Raw genomic sequence first — 18774 nt, 5'->3', positions numbered from 1 at the left:
CCATATCGTCCAAAGATGAATGGCGCTATTGAAGCCGCTAATAAAAACATCAAGAAGATCCTGCAGAAAATGGTGAAAACGTTTAAGGATTGGCACGAGATGCTACCTTTCGCACTGCATGGATACCGGACTTCCGTCCGCACTTCAACAGGGGCAACCCCTTTCTCTTTGGTATATGGGATGGAAGCAGTTCTCCCAATTGAAGTGGAGATACCTTCAATGAGAATCTTGATGGAGACCAAGCTAGAAGAGGCTGAGTGGATTCAAAATAGATTTGACCAGTTGAACCTCATAGATGAGAAGCGATTGACTTCTTTGTGCCATGGACAATTATACCAAAAACGGCTTAAAAGGGCTTTTGACAAGAAAGTATGTGTTCGGGAATTCAGAGAAGGAGACCTCGTGCTTAAGAAGATCTTGCCAATACACAAAGACTCACGTGGGAAGTGGACTCCCAATTATGAAGGCCCATATGTTGTAAAGAAAGTTTTCTCCGGAGGTGCCTTGATTCTCACAACTATGGATGATGAAGAACTCTCACACCCCGTGAACTCTGATGCAGTTAAAAAATACTATGCCTAATAAGAACCCGCTAAATCGAAAACCTGAAAGGGCGATTTAGGCACACAAAAAAAGGGTATCCCGGTGGACTAAAAACCCGAAAGGGCGGCCTAGGCAAAAGTTAGGGATGAATAAAAATGGTAGCTCGCTAAGTTGAAAACCTAAAAAGGCGACTTAGGCAAAAAGAGCGCCCCGGTGGATTGAAAACCCAAAAGGGCGATCCAGGCAAAAGTTAGGGGCATAAAGGCATAAACTGCATCAGTTGTTACTGATTAACACCGAAGAATTTGAGGTGGAGGATTAATCCAGTCACTCCCCTTAGGAGCAAGGTTTTGGGGGAATCATACCTATTAGGGATGTTAGTGGTCATGGAATTCAATGTAAACCTTTCCTTATTGCCATTTTCAAAAAAAAATTGTAACGCTCTATGGAGCTACGCCATTTGTGTGCTACCATTCTTGAATAAAATACAAGTTTTTCCCAATCATTGTTAGTTGTGTTCATCTACGCTTTTCTTTGTTATGCCAGATGTCATTTATTTGTTAATAATGAAGTTTTGAAACTTGAAAAAGAATTTGAAATTTAGAACAAAATTACTTTGATAGATGTGAAAATCAAAGGAAAATCATTTGTTTCCCCGAAAGGCTCAAAGTTTGCATAAATACTCCAGGATCACCAACAAAAGTCCCCATGGAATATAACTCATTAATTCTTTAGAAGGATGGACCTTTGGTTATTTATAACTGTCAATCATGATAGTTTCTCCTCTGGATGCGCCTGTTATGTGTACGGGTATGAGTTATTGGTGTTGAGGAATCAGAATCTCTGTCCCTACAAACTTCCAGTCTGCCAAGTGTCAGCATTCTCATAGTCATGATCATTCATATATCATGCATAAAAAAATTCAAATCATGCATAGCCGAGATGTACTTCGTGCTCATTTTGCATTGACCCAGGTCTTGTTGTTGATCCTATATCCTTGGACCTCTAATTCCAGTTTGTCTTTGGTATCCTTAAACCAACATCCGGTTTTCGCAGTCATTTTCAAGTCCAATTGTTGTTGGCAAAATCCGTTAAAAGCTGGTTGTAGTCCATTGCTTACAGTCAGAGTCCAATTGTTGTTATTCCATTATCAGGTCATATATGAACCTGTTGTTCAATACCATTCAGGTCATGTATGAACCTGTTGTTGAGCTTTTATTCCGGGGTCAGGTCATACTTGAACCTGCTCTGAAGAGTTTTTCCAATTTTTGTTCAATACTATTCAGGTCATATATGAACCTGTTGTTGAGCTTTTATTCCGGGGTCAGGTCATACTTGAACCTGCTCTGAAGAGTTTTTCCAATTTTTGTTCAATACTATTCAGGTCATGTATGAACCTGTTGTTGAGCTTTTATTCCGGGGCCAGGTCATACTTGAACCTGCTCTGAAGAGTTTTTCTAATTTTTGCTCAATACTATTCAGGTCATGTATGAACCTGTTGTTGAGCTTTTATTCCGGGGCCAGGTCATACTTGAACCTGCTCTGAAAAGTTTTTCCAATTTTTGTTCAATACTATTCAGGTCATATATGAACCTGTTGTTGAGCTTTATTCCGATGTCAGGTCATACATGAACCTGTCCTGAAGATTTTTTCCTGTGTTTGTTCAATACTATTCAGGTCATGTATGAACCTGTTGTTGAACCCTTATTCTGGTGTCAGGTCATACATGAACCTGTCCTGAAGATTTTTCCTGTTTGTTCAATACTATTCAGGTCATGTATGAGCCTGTTGTTGAGCTTTTATTCCGGGGTCAGGTCATACTTGAACCTGCTCTGAAGAGTCTCTCTCTATGATTTGTTCCAGTATTATCAGGTCATATATGAACCTGTTGATACACTCTTATTGTTTTTTTCTCTGAGTTTGTTAGGTCATATCTGAACCTGCTGTCAGAATTTCTTAATATTCCCCAGCATTGTCAGGTCATATATGAACCTGTTGTTGTTGTGTTTTATTCCAGTATTGTCAGGTCATATCTGAACCTGTTGTGACATTTTCTTTCTTATTCGGGTCTAATAAGTCATATGTGAACTTACTACCGAAATCTCTTGTACTCTGAATGTTGTTTATCAACTTTCACTTTGATTACTCCCCAGTGTGTGTCTGATTCTCCAGCAGGACTGTTTCCCTAGCAAGTTTGTTTCTTACCATTTGTCCGTCTTCCTGTGGACCATCAGCATTCCCCACAGCTTGGTCTGTCTAAGTAGCACCTCCTATTAAGGGTCCGCTATATCCCTAGCAGATAAAAATTACAAAAAAGAATCATGCGTCCATGCATATCATATCATGTCATATCACATCATGTCATAGGGATTCAGGATCAAAATCCGGGTCTTCTTAGTATTTAACCATCTTCCACTATGATCATATGAAGAGTGTCCTGCTTCATATTCTCTAGTAGAAGATACTTAAATAGGGGCAATTGTCATACCCCGATTTTGGCCCTGAAATTTTCTTCCCGCCAATCACTCGTTTGCATTCTTTCTTCACTCACCTTCATATCCTTCATTCATGATCATATTTATTATTTCATATTTATTTTTATTTATTATTTATTTACATTTTTCACGTTCCAAATTTACATTCATATTTGCTTCATTCGCATTATAAAAAAAAAGGAAATCCATTAATATTGAGAGTGGAGGCCCTGCAGGTTGGGGGCAAGTTATCAACGTCATTGAGAAAAATGACCGTTTCTACATAATCATTCATATTTCAATTACGTCATTCATTCATTTACATGCATGACCTTAAAACATCACCACATGAATACATGGAGTTTCTAAGATGCAAAGAGAGATCCTAGAACTTTTTTGTGAACTTGTTCTATCCGTCTTCCAATTATTGAATCTCGAAGAGAATGTCCCCTAAACTTGAAGGAAGCCATATCTAGCATATGTTTTGTTGCACCTAGGTGTGCGGATCTGCCGGAATTGTTACAAGTTCAATTGATGATTTCTTCACCTTTTGTGTGGTGATATTGGTGGACGAGAGCATGTTCGATGTGCACTTGAAACTGTGGGCCCTTCGAATACCCTGCCAATTTTGCAAGGCTTTGAAATTCTAGCAGGAGAGCATGATATGATTATAGAAGTGAAGCAATAGGGCACCACTTTTGGGTTTGTTACAGTCTGGTTTATTAGAATTACATGATGGGGACGTAAATGCAAGAGGTTATTTTCAATGTTCCAAGCTGGAGATATCATTTGTGACATGTTTGCTGGTATAGGTCCTTTTGCCACTCTTGCCGTACAAAAAAGGGAGGATGCTTAAGTCTATGCAAATGATTTAAGTCCAAATAGCATCCACTATTTGAAGATTAATACCAAAATCAACAAGGTTGATGATCAAAATATCTTCATACAAAATGGATGCTAGACAGTTCATATCCTAGTTGATGTAAGTGCCAAATTCTGAGCATAAGATAGAAAATGATGTTCCCATTGTTCATACATATTACACATACAAGATACAAGACAATACTGAATCAAATTCAGAAAAATGAGTTGCTGAAAAGTTGATGCAAAAGACCTGCAGGAATTGCATAAAACACTCCAAGGCATCCAACATGCCGCATCACCAAGACAACCATGACAGTAACCTCACACACACTCAATACATTTTTAATATACAAGTTATATAGCAAATAAATGATGTTATGTTACAGTATATTTATCACTTGCACATGCAATGTAGAATGTGCTACACACAACGAGCACATGGTATTACTCAATAAACAACACCCACATAGCTACTACAAGCATAACTATAAACACCTGCATTTTTTTGAACCATCCATGATAACAAAACCAGCTTTGGAAGCTCTGAAGGATAGACTCATGACCGAGAATGTGGCTGAAGAAATAAATGAGAAGCTATGTGAATCAGTGACAGCAAGTGAAGAAAAACCTGATGACAACACCTATAGTTCGGTCAATTCTGCAATTTCCATTGAAGATAACACATTAACATCACAAGTTTCAACTTCTTCATGTCAACTTCGAAAAAACAGTCTTCCTCAAATCACCTCTTCCATTCTGCTTGAACTACCTTTCCATTTCCAAAAGATAAGTCGTGGATAATTCAGCATGTTGCTGTTACTTGCATCTCTTTAGATGAAGGACTTTCACCCATTGATAGCCGGTATCTAAACAGACCTCAAACCTGCAGGTTTTGGTTTCCAAGCAAACAAAACAAATTTGACAGCAAACCCAATTGTCAACCTCTCTGTTGTTATTGGAACTAATGTAATTGCTCTCGGTCACGATTCTTCTTACGACCCAAAAACGGGCGAATTAACTAAGTTTGATGCTGGTTTGAACTTCACCAAAGATGATTTGGTTGCTTCATTGGTTCTGAATGAGAAAGGTAATGTCCTGAATGCTTCATACTACCATGTTGTCAACCCCTTTACCAAAACAGCTGTTGGTGCTAAGGTAGCTCACCGATTCTCGACCAAAGAGAACACACTCACACTTGGAACTCAGCATGCATTAGATCCATTGACCACCGTGAAAACCAAGCGCCTCACGTTTTTACCATTTCACTGCAGTAACAAAAAACACAAACTAACTAGCCAAGGCAGTAAAGATTCGAAAAATTCCCAAATTGGCATTAGGACAAAATTCAAAGAGAAAGCTAAGTTCAGAATACCGTTTTCGGTTTTAGCATTAAACAGGACAACCCAATTTCTGAGCATCAAAAGGAGTTTTACAGAGATACTCTTTTGGAACCCAAGGGACCAATCCGAAACCCTAAGCTGTGAACATAAATAGGGAGAGACGAATCAGTGAAGACAACGAAAAAAAACCCTAATAGAGAGGCGGAATTGAAAACTTGAAAGCAAATCAAAAACCTAATCCTAAGATAAAAGAAAACCAACATTTGAAGAAGTGAAGGGAAGAAAGCATTACCTGAGCTCGCCGTCACCGTCGAAGGTTAGCCGTCCTGTCCAACTTTCTCTTGGGGACCATGGCTTCTTTGTCTTGTCGCGCTTTGCTTGAGAGACAATGACTGGGCGATTTCTTAAGGGAGATGAGAGGTTGAAAACGCGATCGATTGAAAGAGGGTTTGGTGTGAGTGAGATTGAGAGAGACGCGACTGTGGGTTTGGTGTGAGTGAGATTGAGAGAGACGCGACTGTGAGTTTTGCTGAGAGTGAGTGAGAGAGATTCATGAGATTGGGGAAGGCGATTGTTGAGAGTGTGAGAGAAAAGTGAGATTGGGAGAGAACGATTTTGTTACTATTCCAACTTTTTTTTTCTTTAATTCGTTTTAAACAGAATAAGTTTTTTGAAACCATTAAAAATTTTGTTTAAACTTCCTAAATAGTTAATAAATCTTTCCTCCTTTTCAATTCATATTCCCATTGAAAAACCCAACAGCCAAGCGGCTGGGTTTAATTAGGTTAGTCCAACAGATTTTCTTTTTTATTAGTTTTTTTATTTTAACTCTTTTTTTAATTTATCTTGGTTTATATATCTAAATTAGTATTAAAATAATAACTAGTCATAGGTGGTTTGGTGGAGAGGGGTGGTTTGTATGATCTTTAGTGGAGTGAGTTCAATACCCATGTGTAGTATTTTTTTCTTTTAACATTTTTTATGTTTATGCTTTATTATATTCATAGTTTCATTATCATAACATAGATTTGTTTTCTTTTAATTGCATCATTCATTCAAAACCATTTTAAATTATTAAAATCATATTTTTTCTCGATTCAATGTCGAGCCCATTTTTATACCCTTGTAAGTCGATTGCTTTTAAGCATCGCCACCAACCTCACATGGCTTACTCTTGGGCTTTCTTACAATGAGCCGGTTCTCTTGCACTTACACTCATACTGTTGCATTATTTGTTGTTTGGGTCCGATTTAATTGTGTCATGATTTTGAATCCCCATTTGACAAAATGTACCCCACTCCCCCGATGTGTAATAATTTTGTACTGTTTTATTTGTTTGACTGTTTAGTTAGATACTAACACAAGAATAAAATCAACAATTTCAAAAATACAAAAATATGACTCGATCCAACGTCGAGTATTTTTCTCAATAAACAAATCAAGCCATTTCTCCCTCCTATTCTATTCCATTCCTTTCAAACTTCCATCAAACGCTTGATCCAACGTCAAGCCATTTCTCATAATAAAGACTCAAAAAATATTAATTCATATTCAAGACCTTTTCAATAAAGATGGAAATGGAACGTGGTGTATACCGCACACTCCTGAGACTAGGATTCGAGATGTATATCTCGCCAATCCTAGCTCTCGCCATCATCCAAATTTATCCACTTTGTTTTCTCTCAAACACTCATTCAAATTTCTCTTAAACGTCCATCAATACTTGATCTAGGTCAAGTCATTTTCACCACAAAACTCAAAATACCTAATTCTTATTTAAACACTTTCTCAATAAAGGTGGAAATGGAACATGGTGTATATCATGCACTCCTGAGGTTAAGATTCGAGACGTATGCCTCGCCAATCTTAACTCTCGCCATCGCCTAAAATTGTCAATGCGGTTTCTTCAAACCCTTTCTCAATCAAATTCCAAAATACTTAATTCCTATCTTAACCTCTTTCAATAAAGATGGAAATGGAACATGGTGTATACCATGCACTCCTGAGGCTAGGATTCGAGATGTATATCTCGCTCATCCAAGTTCTCGCCATCACTCAAAATACATCTAACCAATCCAACTCTTTTCTCGCCGTCGTGCGATTAATCAAGAACCTTTTTCATAAATGAAATATATATTGTCTTAAGTGATACAAAACAATGTTTCGGCCACGATTGTTGAGTAGAGATAAACGACACTTTTCCGAATGTAGATTTATAAATTCGTTCGATGTGTGGTATGCGTCCACTCCTCATCTGTTTTGGGTAAAACAATGTTTTCATCAATTAATACAGTATAGCTTTCGCTAAAATCGGCCAACAAACAAACATTTTTCTACCCAGAACTACGTAAGCCTTGATTTCTCTTTTGAGATACGTAGGAGCAGGATTTTTAAATCTTGTCAGGCCCACTAATAAAAAACTTAGGTTTAGTCCTTCGTCAAAAATCCAAAAACATTCTCCTTTCTTCTATTCTTTCTTTCGCACCTAATAACTTGAAAAGCCTAACATTTCAAACTAACATTAACGCACACAACTGACCTAATGGTTCCCGTTGAGTACAACGGACGTGAGGGGTGCTAATACCTTCCCCTTGCGTAATCGACTCCCGAACCCTGATATTGGTTGCGATGACCATATCTTATCCTTTCTTTTGTTTTGGGTTTTATCGATATTTCCCCTTTCCTTTTTAGGAATAAATAAAGTTCGGTGGCGACTCTGTTCAATCCATCATTGCGAGCGTGCAATCGCGCTTCGCTTTGAAGTCGTATCCCCATTTTTTTCGAGGTGCGACATTATCTTATTGGTTCCAAGGTCATAGTGTATACCGACCACTCAGCGATTAAATATTTGCTCACCAAACCGGACTCGAAGCAAAGACTCATCCATTGGATCCTCTTGTTGCAAGAATTTGATGTTGAAATCAAAGACAAGAAAGGATCGGAAAATTTGGGGGCAGATCATTTATCTCGTTTAGTTAATGTGGAGGTTACCGCTTCCGAGAAGGAAATCCGGGAAGAGTTTCCTGATGAAAAACTTTTCAAAGTTCAAGTTAGGTCGTGGTTTGCGGACTTTGCGAACCATAAGGCTAGTGGTTTGGTGCCTCCCGACCTAACTTCGAACCAAAAAAGGAAATTTCTCTCGGATGCTAAGTACTACGTGTGGGATGACCCATACTTGTTTAAATTGGGTGGTGATAACCTTTTAAGGAGGTGTGTTACTGGAGATGAAGCGCAAAACATTCTTTGGCATTGTCACAACTCGCCTTACGGCGGACACTACAATGGGGAAAGAACGGCCACTAAAGTCCTTCAGTCAGGATTTTATTGGCCTACTATTTTCAAAGACGCAAATGCCCATGCGCAAAGTTGTGATAGTTTCCAAAGAAGTGGTGGGATTGGTAAGAGAGACGAGATGCCTCTCCAAAACATCCAAGAGGTTGAAGTATTCGATTGTTGGGGTATCGACTTTGTTGGACCATTCCCACCCACATATGGTAATGAATATATGCTTGTGGCGGTTGACTATGTTTCTAAGTGGGTTGAGGCGATTGCCTCACCTCGGGCGGATGTTAAAACGGTAATAAATTTTTTGAAGAAAAACATCTTTTCCCGTTTTGGAACCCCCCGTGTGTTGATTAGTGACGGAGGGTCGCACTTTTGTAATGCACCGTTAGAAAGCGTTTTGAAACATTACGGTGTATCACATAGAGTGGCGACTCCGTATCACCCACAAGCAAACGGTCAAGCCGGAGTCTCTAATCATGAGATTAAGATAATTCTTGAAAAAACCGTGTCGAATTCTAAAAAAGAGTGGTCGCAAAAGTTGGATGAAGCTTTATGGGCATACCGTACCGCTTTTAAAGCTCCAATTGGGCTAACTCCTTTTCAATTGGTATTTGGTAAGACTTGCCATTTTCCAGTCGAATTGGAGCACAAAGCTTTGTGGGTTCTGAAATTATTGAACTTTGATAAGGATTTGGTCGGTGAAAAAAGAAAAATGCAATTGCTTGAGTTGGAAGAAATGCGCAATGCCGCATATCACTTGAGTTGGTTGTACAAAGAAAAGGTGAAAGAGTATCATGACAAAAAGCTTAGGAAGAAGGAATTTGTGCCCGGACAGTTGGTCCTTTTGTTCAATTCTAGGTTGAGGATATTCCCCGGAAAATTGAAATCTAAATGGTCCGGGCCATTTCGTGTCAAAGAAGTCAAAGAGTATGAAGCTGTTGTCATTGAGGAATTGGAGAAGAAAGATAGTTGGACAGTTAACAGCCAACATTTGAAGATTTATCTTGGCGGTCTTGTGGATTGCGAGAAATGTGCAATCTGCTTGGATGCTCCTCTGTGAGCATCTCAAACCGTCGAGCTTATCCGCCGTTAAACAAGCGCTTGTTGGGAGGCACCCCAACATTGTAAGTATTTACAGCTTTGTGTTGTGTGGTATTGGTATTCAAATTGGTGGAACCTTACTGAATTGTGTTGTGTAGTGCTGTTTTGAAAAAAAACAAGATCCTGTCATGTTCGCTAGCATCTTCGCTGGGCGAAGACAGTAGCGAGACGTTCGCTAGCTCTTCGCTAGGCGAACGTTGCGTGACAGAACTTTATTTTATTTTTTAGAGGGCCACTCATTTGGGCCCAAAACCCATTTATTTTGTTTTAGTCTGAACATAGGGTCACGAACTCACTCTCACTTTCACACTTTTCACTTCCATCTCACACAAAAACTTTGAGAATTATCCTTGTGCAAACCCTAACTGTTGCATTTCAAAATCAATCAACCTCTTCAATCAGGTTTGTTCTGTCTCCATTCCTTTGTGCTTTCAATGTTGTAAATTCTGAAAAATGAGTCATTAGGGTTGAATTTGGGAGATTGGGTATCATTAGGTTTGCATGTATGTTTAGGTTTGCATGTATGTTTAGAATGATTCCTAGCATGTTAAATTACTTTGTTTCTGGAATGGGTATCATTAGACTTTGGATTTTCGGAAATTGGATTGTTAACAGTGGAGAAATCAGAATCCCGTAACATTCGCTAGCATCTTCGCTAGGCGAATCTGTGGCGAGCATTCGCTGTTACTTCGCTAAGCGAACCCGTAGCGAATCTTCGCTAGGTCCTCGCTAAGCGAAGCTGTAGCGACCATGACAATATCTGGTTTTTCTGTTTTGATCTCTAATATGTTTTATGGTTGTGTGTTTTTTCTTTTCTATGATTTTACAGATGGCATCCAGGTCAAGTGCTGGAAAAAAGAGAAAGGTCGGGAGCACTTCCCGCACTGTGCCAATTCAATTTGACATCGATAAATTCGTTGGGGCGAAGCAAGCTGCGCGTTATGTGGCGTTGGAGAAAAGGAAAATCTTACTTGAGAAGAAAGCTATGATATTGACATAGTGCGCAAGTTCTATGCAAACGCGCTGCCAAATGACGACGAGCCTTTCACTTGGACTACAAGAGTGTCAGGACGTCATGTCGCTTTTGATAGGGATGTTATTAACCGAGTGCTTAGTGAACCGCTCCATCTGGGAGTTAATGAGAGGGATGCATACCACAGAGATTTGAGGCTCCACAGGAACACTGATACTATTTCTGCGACCCTGTTGTTTGAGGAAAAGTCGGTTGAGGTGAACCCATCTGAGGTTCTTGTGAGGTACCATCGGGAGGATATGATTCCCTTGGCTCAGCTGATCTTGATGCTGGTTCTGACTAACATTAAGCCCAAGTCACACACGTCGATCGTGCCGATCCCAGTGGCACACTTGGTCCACTGTATTCTAACTAATGTACATATCGATGTGGCACGAATCATTGCGATTGAGATGAAGTCCGTGGTTGAGAGCAGGCTGAAATTGGGGGTGCGAGTTAACTGCCCCCTTGCTTTTCCTTGTCTCATCATGGCTTTGTGCCTACAATCGAGGGTGAAGCTACCCTCCCGCAGTCAGGTAAGGATTCCGTCCGCAATCGACGATCGATATGTGGACAAGTACTGTAAGCCGAAGAACTTCCGAGGTAGTACAGCTGCTGATGATACCGGGGTTGCTGATGGTCCTGGTGCTTTTTCTTAGGGGTTTGATCCTTTCCAGCAAGCTGTTTGCAATTACAATTGGGATTGGATGACGGCGACTCAGCGCGCCATGATTGATATACATGACTCTATGCACGTATTACAGTTGCAGGTATGTGACCCTTCTGGAGAGCATCCTATGATGACGCGTGAGCAGTTCATGCAACATGCTAGTTGGCCTAAGGACAGGCCTGTTTTCGGAGAGGGGGCGGGTGCTGGTGCTTCTGGTGTTGATGGTTCTGGTGGCGCTGATGATGCTGATGATGATGATGCTGATGATGGTGACGATGATGGTTCCGGTTTTGAGGCCGGTAGTGAAGAGGGTTCTGAGTCCTATGAGGACTAAGTTTTTTTATGTTATGTTTTATTTTCTTGTATTTTCAGATATTTGGTATTTTGGTTATGTACTTTTTGGGGTGTTTTGTCCCCCACACACATTTTAACATTTTGAAGTGATGGTTGTTGTTTATGTGTTAAATTATTGTGTTTGGTTTGAATTTCTTTTGTTTAATAAATTTTTGGTTATTGAGGGTCAAACCTTCTAGATTGGTTGCTCCTCAAAGAAGTATCCAATGAAGGTGCATCCGAGCTTGGATGACAATGATAAAAATAAACAAGCGAATAATGCTAAGGTACATGGTTACCTCCGGTTAGAATTTTAGAATGCATTAAGAACTTTACTCTTTTAGTAATTGAATATTGTTCCTTTTACAACATAATTGAATGAATGATTCACCTAGGGCTTAGAACCACAAATTGTGAGGAAACCTCCATTGTACACTAAAATGCTAGATTCTAATAAACTGTGTTGATTCATTTGATTCATGCTTTGTCTTTTATTATTGTGAATTTGTGGAAGCAATTAGAAATGATCAAGGCGCTTGTTTTCTTTCGAGCACAACCAGTTCCAAATACAACTTACCCGTGAGCAGAGTATTCGTGAACCCCTTTGAGCTTAAACAGTTGAATCTCAGCTTGAAATAAGGCGAGACGTCAAAATCTTTTTTTCTTGAAACCCTGAAATATTTGATAATTGTTCTTTTTCCGTAAAAAGTCAAGAGCATTCACTTGGGGTGAGTAAAAGATAAGTTGGGGAGAACGAAAATGAGAATCGGTAGGTGCCACAACTCATGAATAACCGAGCAAGCAGTGAAAAAAAATTAGAAAAGAGAAACATTTGTTTTATGAATACGAGGTGAAAAAAAAATGAAAATGAATGCTTGCTTGGAAGAAAAATAGTGAAAAACAAAATTGAGTTGTGAAATAAGAGTTGTGAAGGTTTCAAATGAGAAACAAGTGGAACGAAGTTGAGATGTGTGAATAGCTTTTACAGTGAATGTCTCTTTTGCATCGGCAAGTTCGTTTTCAATGGCCTTAGATATGACCTTTGTTTGTAAACCTGACCAAGCTACAACCGGAAAAGACCTTAGTGATATTCGTGCTTCCGCATTTTCATTTATAATTGTTAGACATTGTATGAATTGAATTGACTTTTGCATTGTTTGTTGGAGAGTGAAATTGTCCCAGCGGTTGCAAACGCGTAAATTCTTCAATCCTTATTCGAAGAGGAGAGACAGGGTGATTCATTCAGGATAACATTGTTGTGGATTGATACATGTTTTGCATTGCTATAAGGCTTTAGTTCTTGTGTATTGTATTATTCTAACCATTGGGAACTTGTGTCTGGTTGATTCTCTTGTGTTTGAGCCATTTTATCCGATTTCGGAGAAACCTTTTTCTTTAAGCAAATCCTCTTGTCCTTCAAGAGGCATACTTTGCTTGAGGGCAAGCAAGAATCTAGTTGGGGAGAGTTGTTAGATGCCCAAGTTTTCTTATTTGAGCTATCAAATGTGGGCATCTTTCACTCCTTTTTGTCGAAAAAGTGTTCGAAATCGCCCTTGCTTTTGTTGATTTGCAATACTATGTGAAATGATCTTGGTACCTTTAATTTGTGTGTTATTGTGCAGGAATTAGGAATGAAAGAGTAGAAAACTAAGGCATAAGAAAGATGGCAAAGGAACCAAGAAAGAAAGCAAACATAAGCAAGCTCGCTAGGCGAGTGAGGTAGCGAAGTATTCGCTAGGCAAGCACGCAGCGAGATGCCAGCGAACACTCCCAGACTTGGACAGAACCAAAAAGATCAAAACTCACTATGGCGAGGGAAGTAGCGAAGTATTCGCTAGGCGAGCATCCAGCGAGCAAGTAGCGAACACTTCCAGTAGCAAAAACATCAAGACTCGCTGGAGCGAAAGAGAGAAGCGAGGGTTTCGCCTAACGAAGGATTGTTCGCCTAGCGAACAGATTCAAACTTGTCTGGGATGATTCCTCTGGACGCAGGCTCTTCTGGTGACTTATTTTGGGGCTCGCTAGGCGAACCATTCTGCTCGCCTAGCGAGCATGTCAGCTCAGCAACCATTTCTATAAGTAGTATGGGCTACTTTTTGGAAGGGATATTATCTTCATCTTTTTACTTGTTTTTTGCTGAGGTGATTTTTGTGCCCTAAAAACCCAATTTCTCATTCTTCTTCTTCTCTTGACAATATTTTACAAAAAGAAGGTGGATTCCCATCCAATTTCGATTTTTCGACTCGGATGTTGATCAACCTTCTTCTGAAACTTGTTGCTCAAGCTACCATGAAAATGAGTAGCTAAGTCTTTCATTTTGTTAAGGTTAGATGTAGATGATCATAAGCTTTGTATGTATATGGGTTGATCTTCATTTGTAAACTCTTTGATGATGAATGTATGGTGAAAACCTTATTTTATTGATAACTCTTTGTGTTGGTTTATCATTGAAAGGTGTTTTCCAACTCTTGACCTAGGTTTTCATCCATCCTTGTTCTTTAGCTAGAGATAGTTTTGAATGAGTTTGTTCACTAAAAAGTTAAACCTAAAAGTTGTCATTATGATAGATTGTGTGAGAAATCAACAATGGATCAAAATGGGAAAAACCCACAATGTGTGTTAGAAATAAACACATTGGGAGGATTTTGTGAATGTGTTTATCATCTAATGGAGTTTATGAGTTTTGTTTGATTGAACATATGCATGCAAAGTGATCGTCGAACCCTAACTTTGACAATCTTTCTCAAATCGTAAAACCAAAACTTTTACTGCAATTTCTTACTTTTTATGCAAGCTACCGTAACCGAAAACTAAAACCCCCTTGTTACTATAAGTTAAGAACTTAACAACTGTCGAACGGCGACAATATCACATAATCCCTGTGGAGACGATAACAAATCCCGATACTCTATCCCTGTTCCAACAAATACCAGCGTGAATATGATCTCCACCAGACAAACATAAGGCTTTAGCTAATACACGAAAGTGCATACCATGATTTTTTTTGTCTATCGATAACTGCATGCATTGCCTGGTGGATATGAAGAAGTAGAATATTATCCCAGTAATAGTGAGACATGGTAGTATTTGCAGTGAACCCACTTGTTAAGTAGTCATGCATTACGATAGGAACGCGCAATTCTCTAGTAAATACAACTCTGTTTAGCATTTCTTCACATGTTCCCGCAGTAGCATTCAAATAATATCCTTTGATTTCACTTGTTTCGGCCTGTGATTTATAAATTGCTTTGACACAAAATAAGAAATGGTCTCTCCAACGCATAAATGGTTGGGAGTTCACATTTTCATCATCTTTGGTAAAATCAAGTCCCCCGCGAAGACATTCATAAACTGCTCAACCATAATTCTTAGCGGATAAACCCAATTTTGGTTTAATAGTACATTCCAATAGGGGACGTCCATACTTGTTTAATTTATCTCTATCAACTTGGATTCTGTGAGGAGGACCTTGGGAAGTTTTAACATAAGCATCAGGGATTTGCAAATCTTCCAGACGTAGAGTTTGTAAGGCCTTGAAGCCAAATACATTACCTACAATAGAGGTAAACATATTAGTAATAGAACCTTCTTCAAAAAGGTCTAAGGGATAACTTACATAAGCAATAAATTGATTATCTTCTCCAGGAATAGGCTCGATCTCGTAGCAGCGTCCTTTATAACGATCGAGGCTGGTAAGTCCGTCGGTCCACACAGGTGCCCATGTACTAGAGGAATATTCTGCAGCTACCGCTGCACCTGCTTCTTTAGGCGAAACTCCAGGTTGAGGAGTTACTCGAAATGCTTCCAAGATATCAGTATCTTTGGTTTGATAGTCAGGATTATAATAAGTCAATTTATAATCTTTAACACCAGCTTTGAACCCAACCTTTGCTTTCTTTTTTGTTTGTGGTGACATAAATCTCCCCCTACAACGCATGAATTAAGAATTATATCAACAACAACAAGGTTTACTCGACATAACTTAGGAGTTAATAAAACCTCTTTACAGATGGTCCATCAACTAATATTATCAATGAATCCGAATGGGTCATTGTTAAATTTTACCATGATATTTGATTTGGGAAATACTGTAAGAACAAAAATTGTTCTACAACAGATTCCTTGATTTTGATGATAACAAAGGATGAAACCAAAAATGGCACCCTAACGAAAAGTTTCTAAGTGTGCAGAATTCTAAAGATAGAAGAAAGAAATCTGATAACATCATCAGATACAAAAGCAGATCAGATACAAAATTATCAAATTATCAGAAGCTCTGAAGTAGAAACAAGTTCAAGAAAGTCTAACTCTGAACTAAACAACAAGTATCAGAAGCATCTGAACAAGAAGTAAGTCCTAGAACCTCTGACTCTGAACAACGCTATCTGAAGAATCTATTTAGATCAACATCAGAAGCAAGATTCCAAGGTTCTCCAGAAACACAAATACTCTGATTATGGATTTGCTAATCATGAAAGAGTAACGTTGAAGACAAGTAAAGATTTTCAAATGGATTTCCTAATTGAGAAAGAGACGTTAATCTCCAATCTCAATAAAGAAAATACTACTTGTGGTAAGTAGTCATTTCAAGAAGAAAAAGTCATCCTGCATTAGCTAATTATGTGATGGCGTAACTTCATCTCAATATCCACCAGTTTCAACTACTACTTCAACTGATATATAAATAGGCTGCAATCAACCTTGAAGATGTTAACCATCAGCAAGCCAATAAGCCAAAACTATACTGAAACATCAACACTCAAGAAAAACACTCTTCTCTCTAAGATCTTCACGAAGCTTTTGCTTATAACGTGAAAAACTTTTGTTCTTTACATTGTAATATTTGCTTTCTTAGAAGCACTCTAGATTACATAAATCTTTCATCTTTTGTTTGTTAAATTCCTCAAGTGACTATGTGTAGTCTGTATACTTGAGAGGGCTAAGAGATTTTGTATCTTAGACGTTGTTTGTAATCTTTCAAGATTAGTGGATTAAGTCCTCGTTGAAGGCGAAATCACCTCGGCCGGGTGGACTGGAGTAGCTTTGTGTTATAAGCGAACCAGTATAAAATCCTTGTGTGATTTTCATTTTGAAAAGCGCTTATTTTTCCAAACAATTCAAACCCCCCCTTTCTTGTTTTTCTCACCTTCAAATACATCATTATTCTATACTCTTTCATATGTATGGCGCAACCCAATCGTTTTTTTTAGTCTTTTTTTTTAATTTTGGAATATCATTTTCTAATCTAAATAATAAAAAATATATTCTTGACCTTGACAGTGATCTATGTTGTATATGTAAATCTTAGATGTAAAAATCGACATAATTTTCTCAATAAAAAGAAAAATTGGTAAAAATGATATGCTAAGTTTAAATCCTATGTCGGGGAAATAAAAAAGAAGGACCAATGAAATAGAAAAACGAAATCATAAACAAAACCCAGGTTCTAATTCCATAGATAATATAAATAGTATTGTCTATAATCTAGATGATTGGGTTGACCTTGAAAATTCAATCATTGAAATTTTAAAACAATTGAATTGATTGGATGGTACCAAGAAAATAGATTATTAACTTACATTTATTATTCAATATCATTAACCACTTACTTTGTTATCGAGCATTTTTTTTAAAAAGAAAATTGATATTATGCAATATGACAATAACTCATCCCCCTTCTGATACTGAGGTTTCTATATTTGAAAACAAAAATCTAGGGCGTATCACGCAAATAATCAGTCCGGTACTTGATGTAGTTTTTCCACCAGGGAAGATGCCTTATATTTACAATGCTCCGATAGTTCAAGGTCGAGATACGGTTGGCAAACAAATTCACGTAACTTGTGAAGTACAACAATTATTAGGAAATAATCGAATTAGAGTTGTAGCTATGAGTGCTACAGATGGTCTAAAGAGAGGAATGAAAGTGATTGACACGGGAGATGCTCTAAATGTTCTAGTCGGCGTAGCAACCCTAGGTCGAATTTTCAACGTGCTTGGAGAGCCTATTGATAATTTGGGTCCTGTAGATACTCGCATAACATCTCCTATTCATAGATTTGCGCCTGCTTTTATACAGTTAGATGCACAATTATCCATTTTTGAAGCAGGAATTAAAGTAGTCAATCTTTTAGCTCCTTATCGTCGTGGCCAAAAAATAGGACTTTTCGGTTGAGTTGGGGTAGGTAAAACAATACTCATTATGGAATTGATCAATAACATTGCCAAAGCTCGTGGAGGTGTATTTGTATTTGGCGGAGTAGGTGGGCGTACTCGTGAGGGAAATGATCTTTATATGGAAATGAAAGAATCTAGAGTAATTAATGAAAAAAATATTGTGGAATCAAAAGTAGCTCTAGTCTACGGTCAAATGAATGAACCCCCCGGAGCTCGTATGAGAGTTGGTTTAACTTCCCTAACTATGGCAGAATATTTCTAATATGTCAATGAGTAAGACGTCCTTCTATTTATCGATAATATCTTCCGTTTTGTCCAAGTCGGATCCGAAGTATCCGCTTTATTGGGCCGAATGCCTTCCGTTGTGGGTTATCAACCCACCTTGGGTACCGAAATGGGTACTTTACAAGAAAGAATTACTTCTACCAAAGAAGTGTCTATAACTTCTATTCAAGCAGCTTATGTACCTGCAGACGATTTGATCAATCCTGCTCCTGCCACGACATTTGCATATTTGGATGCAACTACTGTACTATCAAGAGGATTAGCTGCCAAAGGTATCTATCCAGCAGTATATCCTTTAGATTCAACGTCAACCATGCTTCAACCTCGTATCGTTGGTGAAAAACATTATGAAACTGCGCAAAGAGTTAAACAAATGTTACATCGTTACAAAGAACTTCAGGATATAATTCTTGGGTTGGACGAAGTATCCGAAGAGGATCGCTTAAATGTAGAAAGAGCATGAAAAATTGAACGTTTCTTCTCACAACCTTTTTTCGTAGCAGAAGTATTTATCGATTCTCTATGAAAATATGTTGGTCTAGCAGAAACAAGTAGAGGATTTCAATTGATTCTTTCTGGAGAATTAGATAGTCTTCCTGAACAAGCCTTTTATTTGGTGGGTAATATCAATGAACCTACTGCGAAGGCTACGAACTTAACTTAGAAATGGAGAACAAATTCAAGAAATGA

The 18774-nt window shown here is 38.4% G+C and overlaps 2 pseudogenes; one reads left to right on the top strand and one right to left on the bottom strand.

Annotated features, from left to right (window-relative positions):
* The window catches only part of LOC127118863 (ribulose bisphosphate carboxylase large chain-like), a 38267-nt pseudogene extending 22708 nt beyond the window's left edge, over positions 1-15559 (bottom strand).
* Positions 15560-17278: 1719 nt separating this feature from the next.
* Positions 17279-18774, top strand: LOC127121304 (ATP synthase subunit beta, chloroplastic-like; annotated as a pseudogene).

Source organism: Lathyrus oleraceus, chromosome 2 (genome assembly GCF_024323335.1).
Source record: "Lathyrus oleraceus cultivar Zhongwan6 chromosome 2, CAAS_Psat_ZW6_1.0, whole genome shotgun sequence".
In the NCBI taxonomy this organism is placed as follows: Eukaryota; Viridiplantae; Streptophyta; class Magnoliopsida; order Fabales; family Fabaceae; genus Lathyrus; species Lathyrus oleraceus.
The sequence above is the reverse complement of the archived record's forward strand: the minus strand, read 5'-3'. Positions and strand labels throughout refer to the sequence as shown.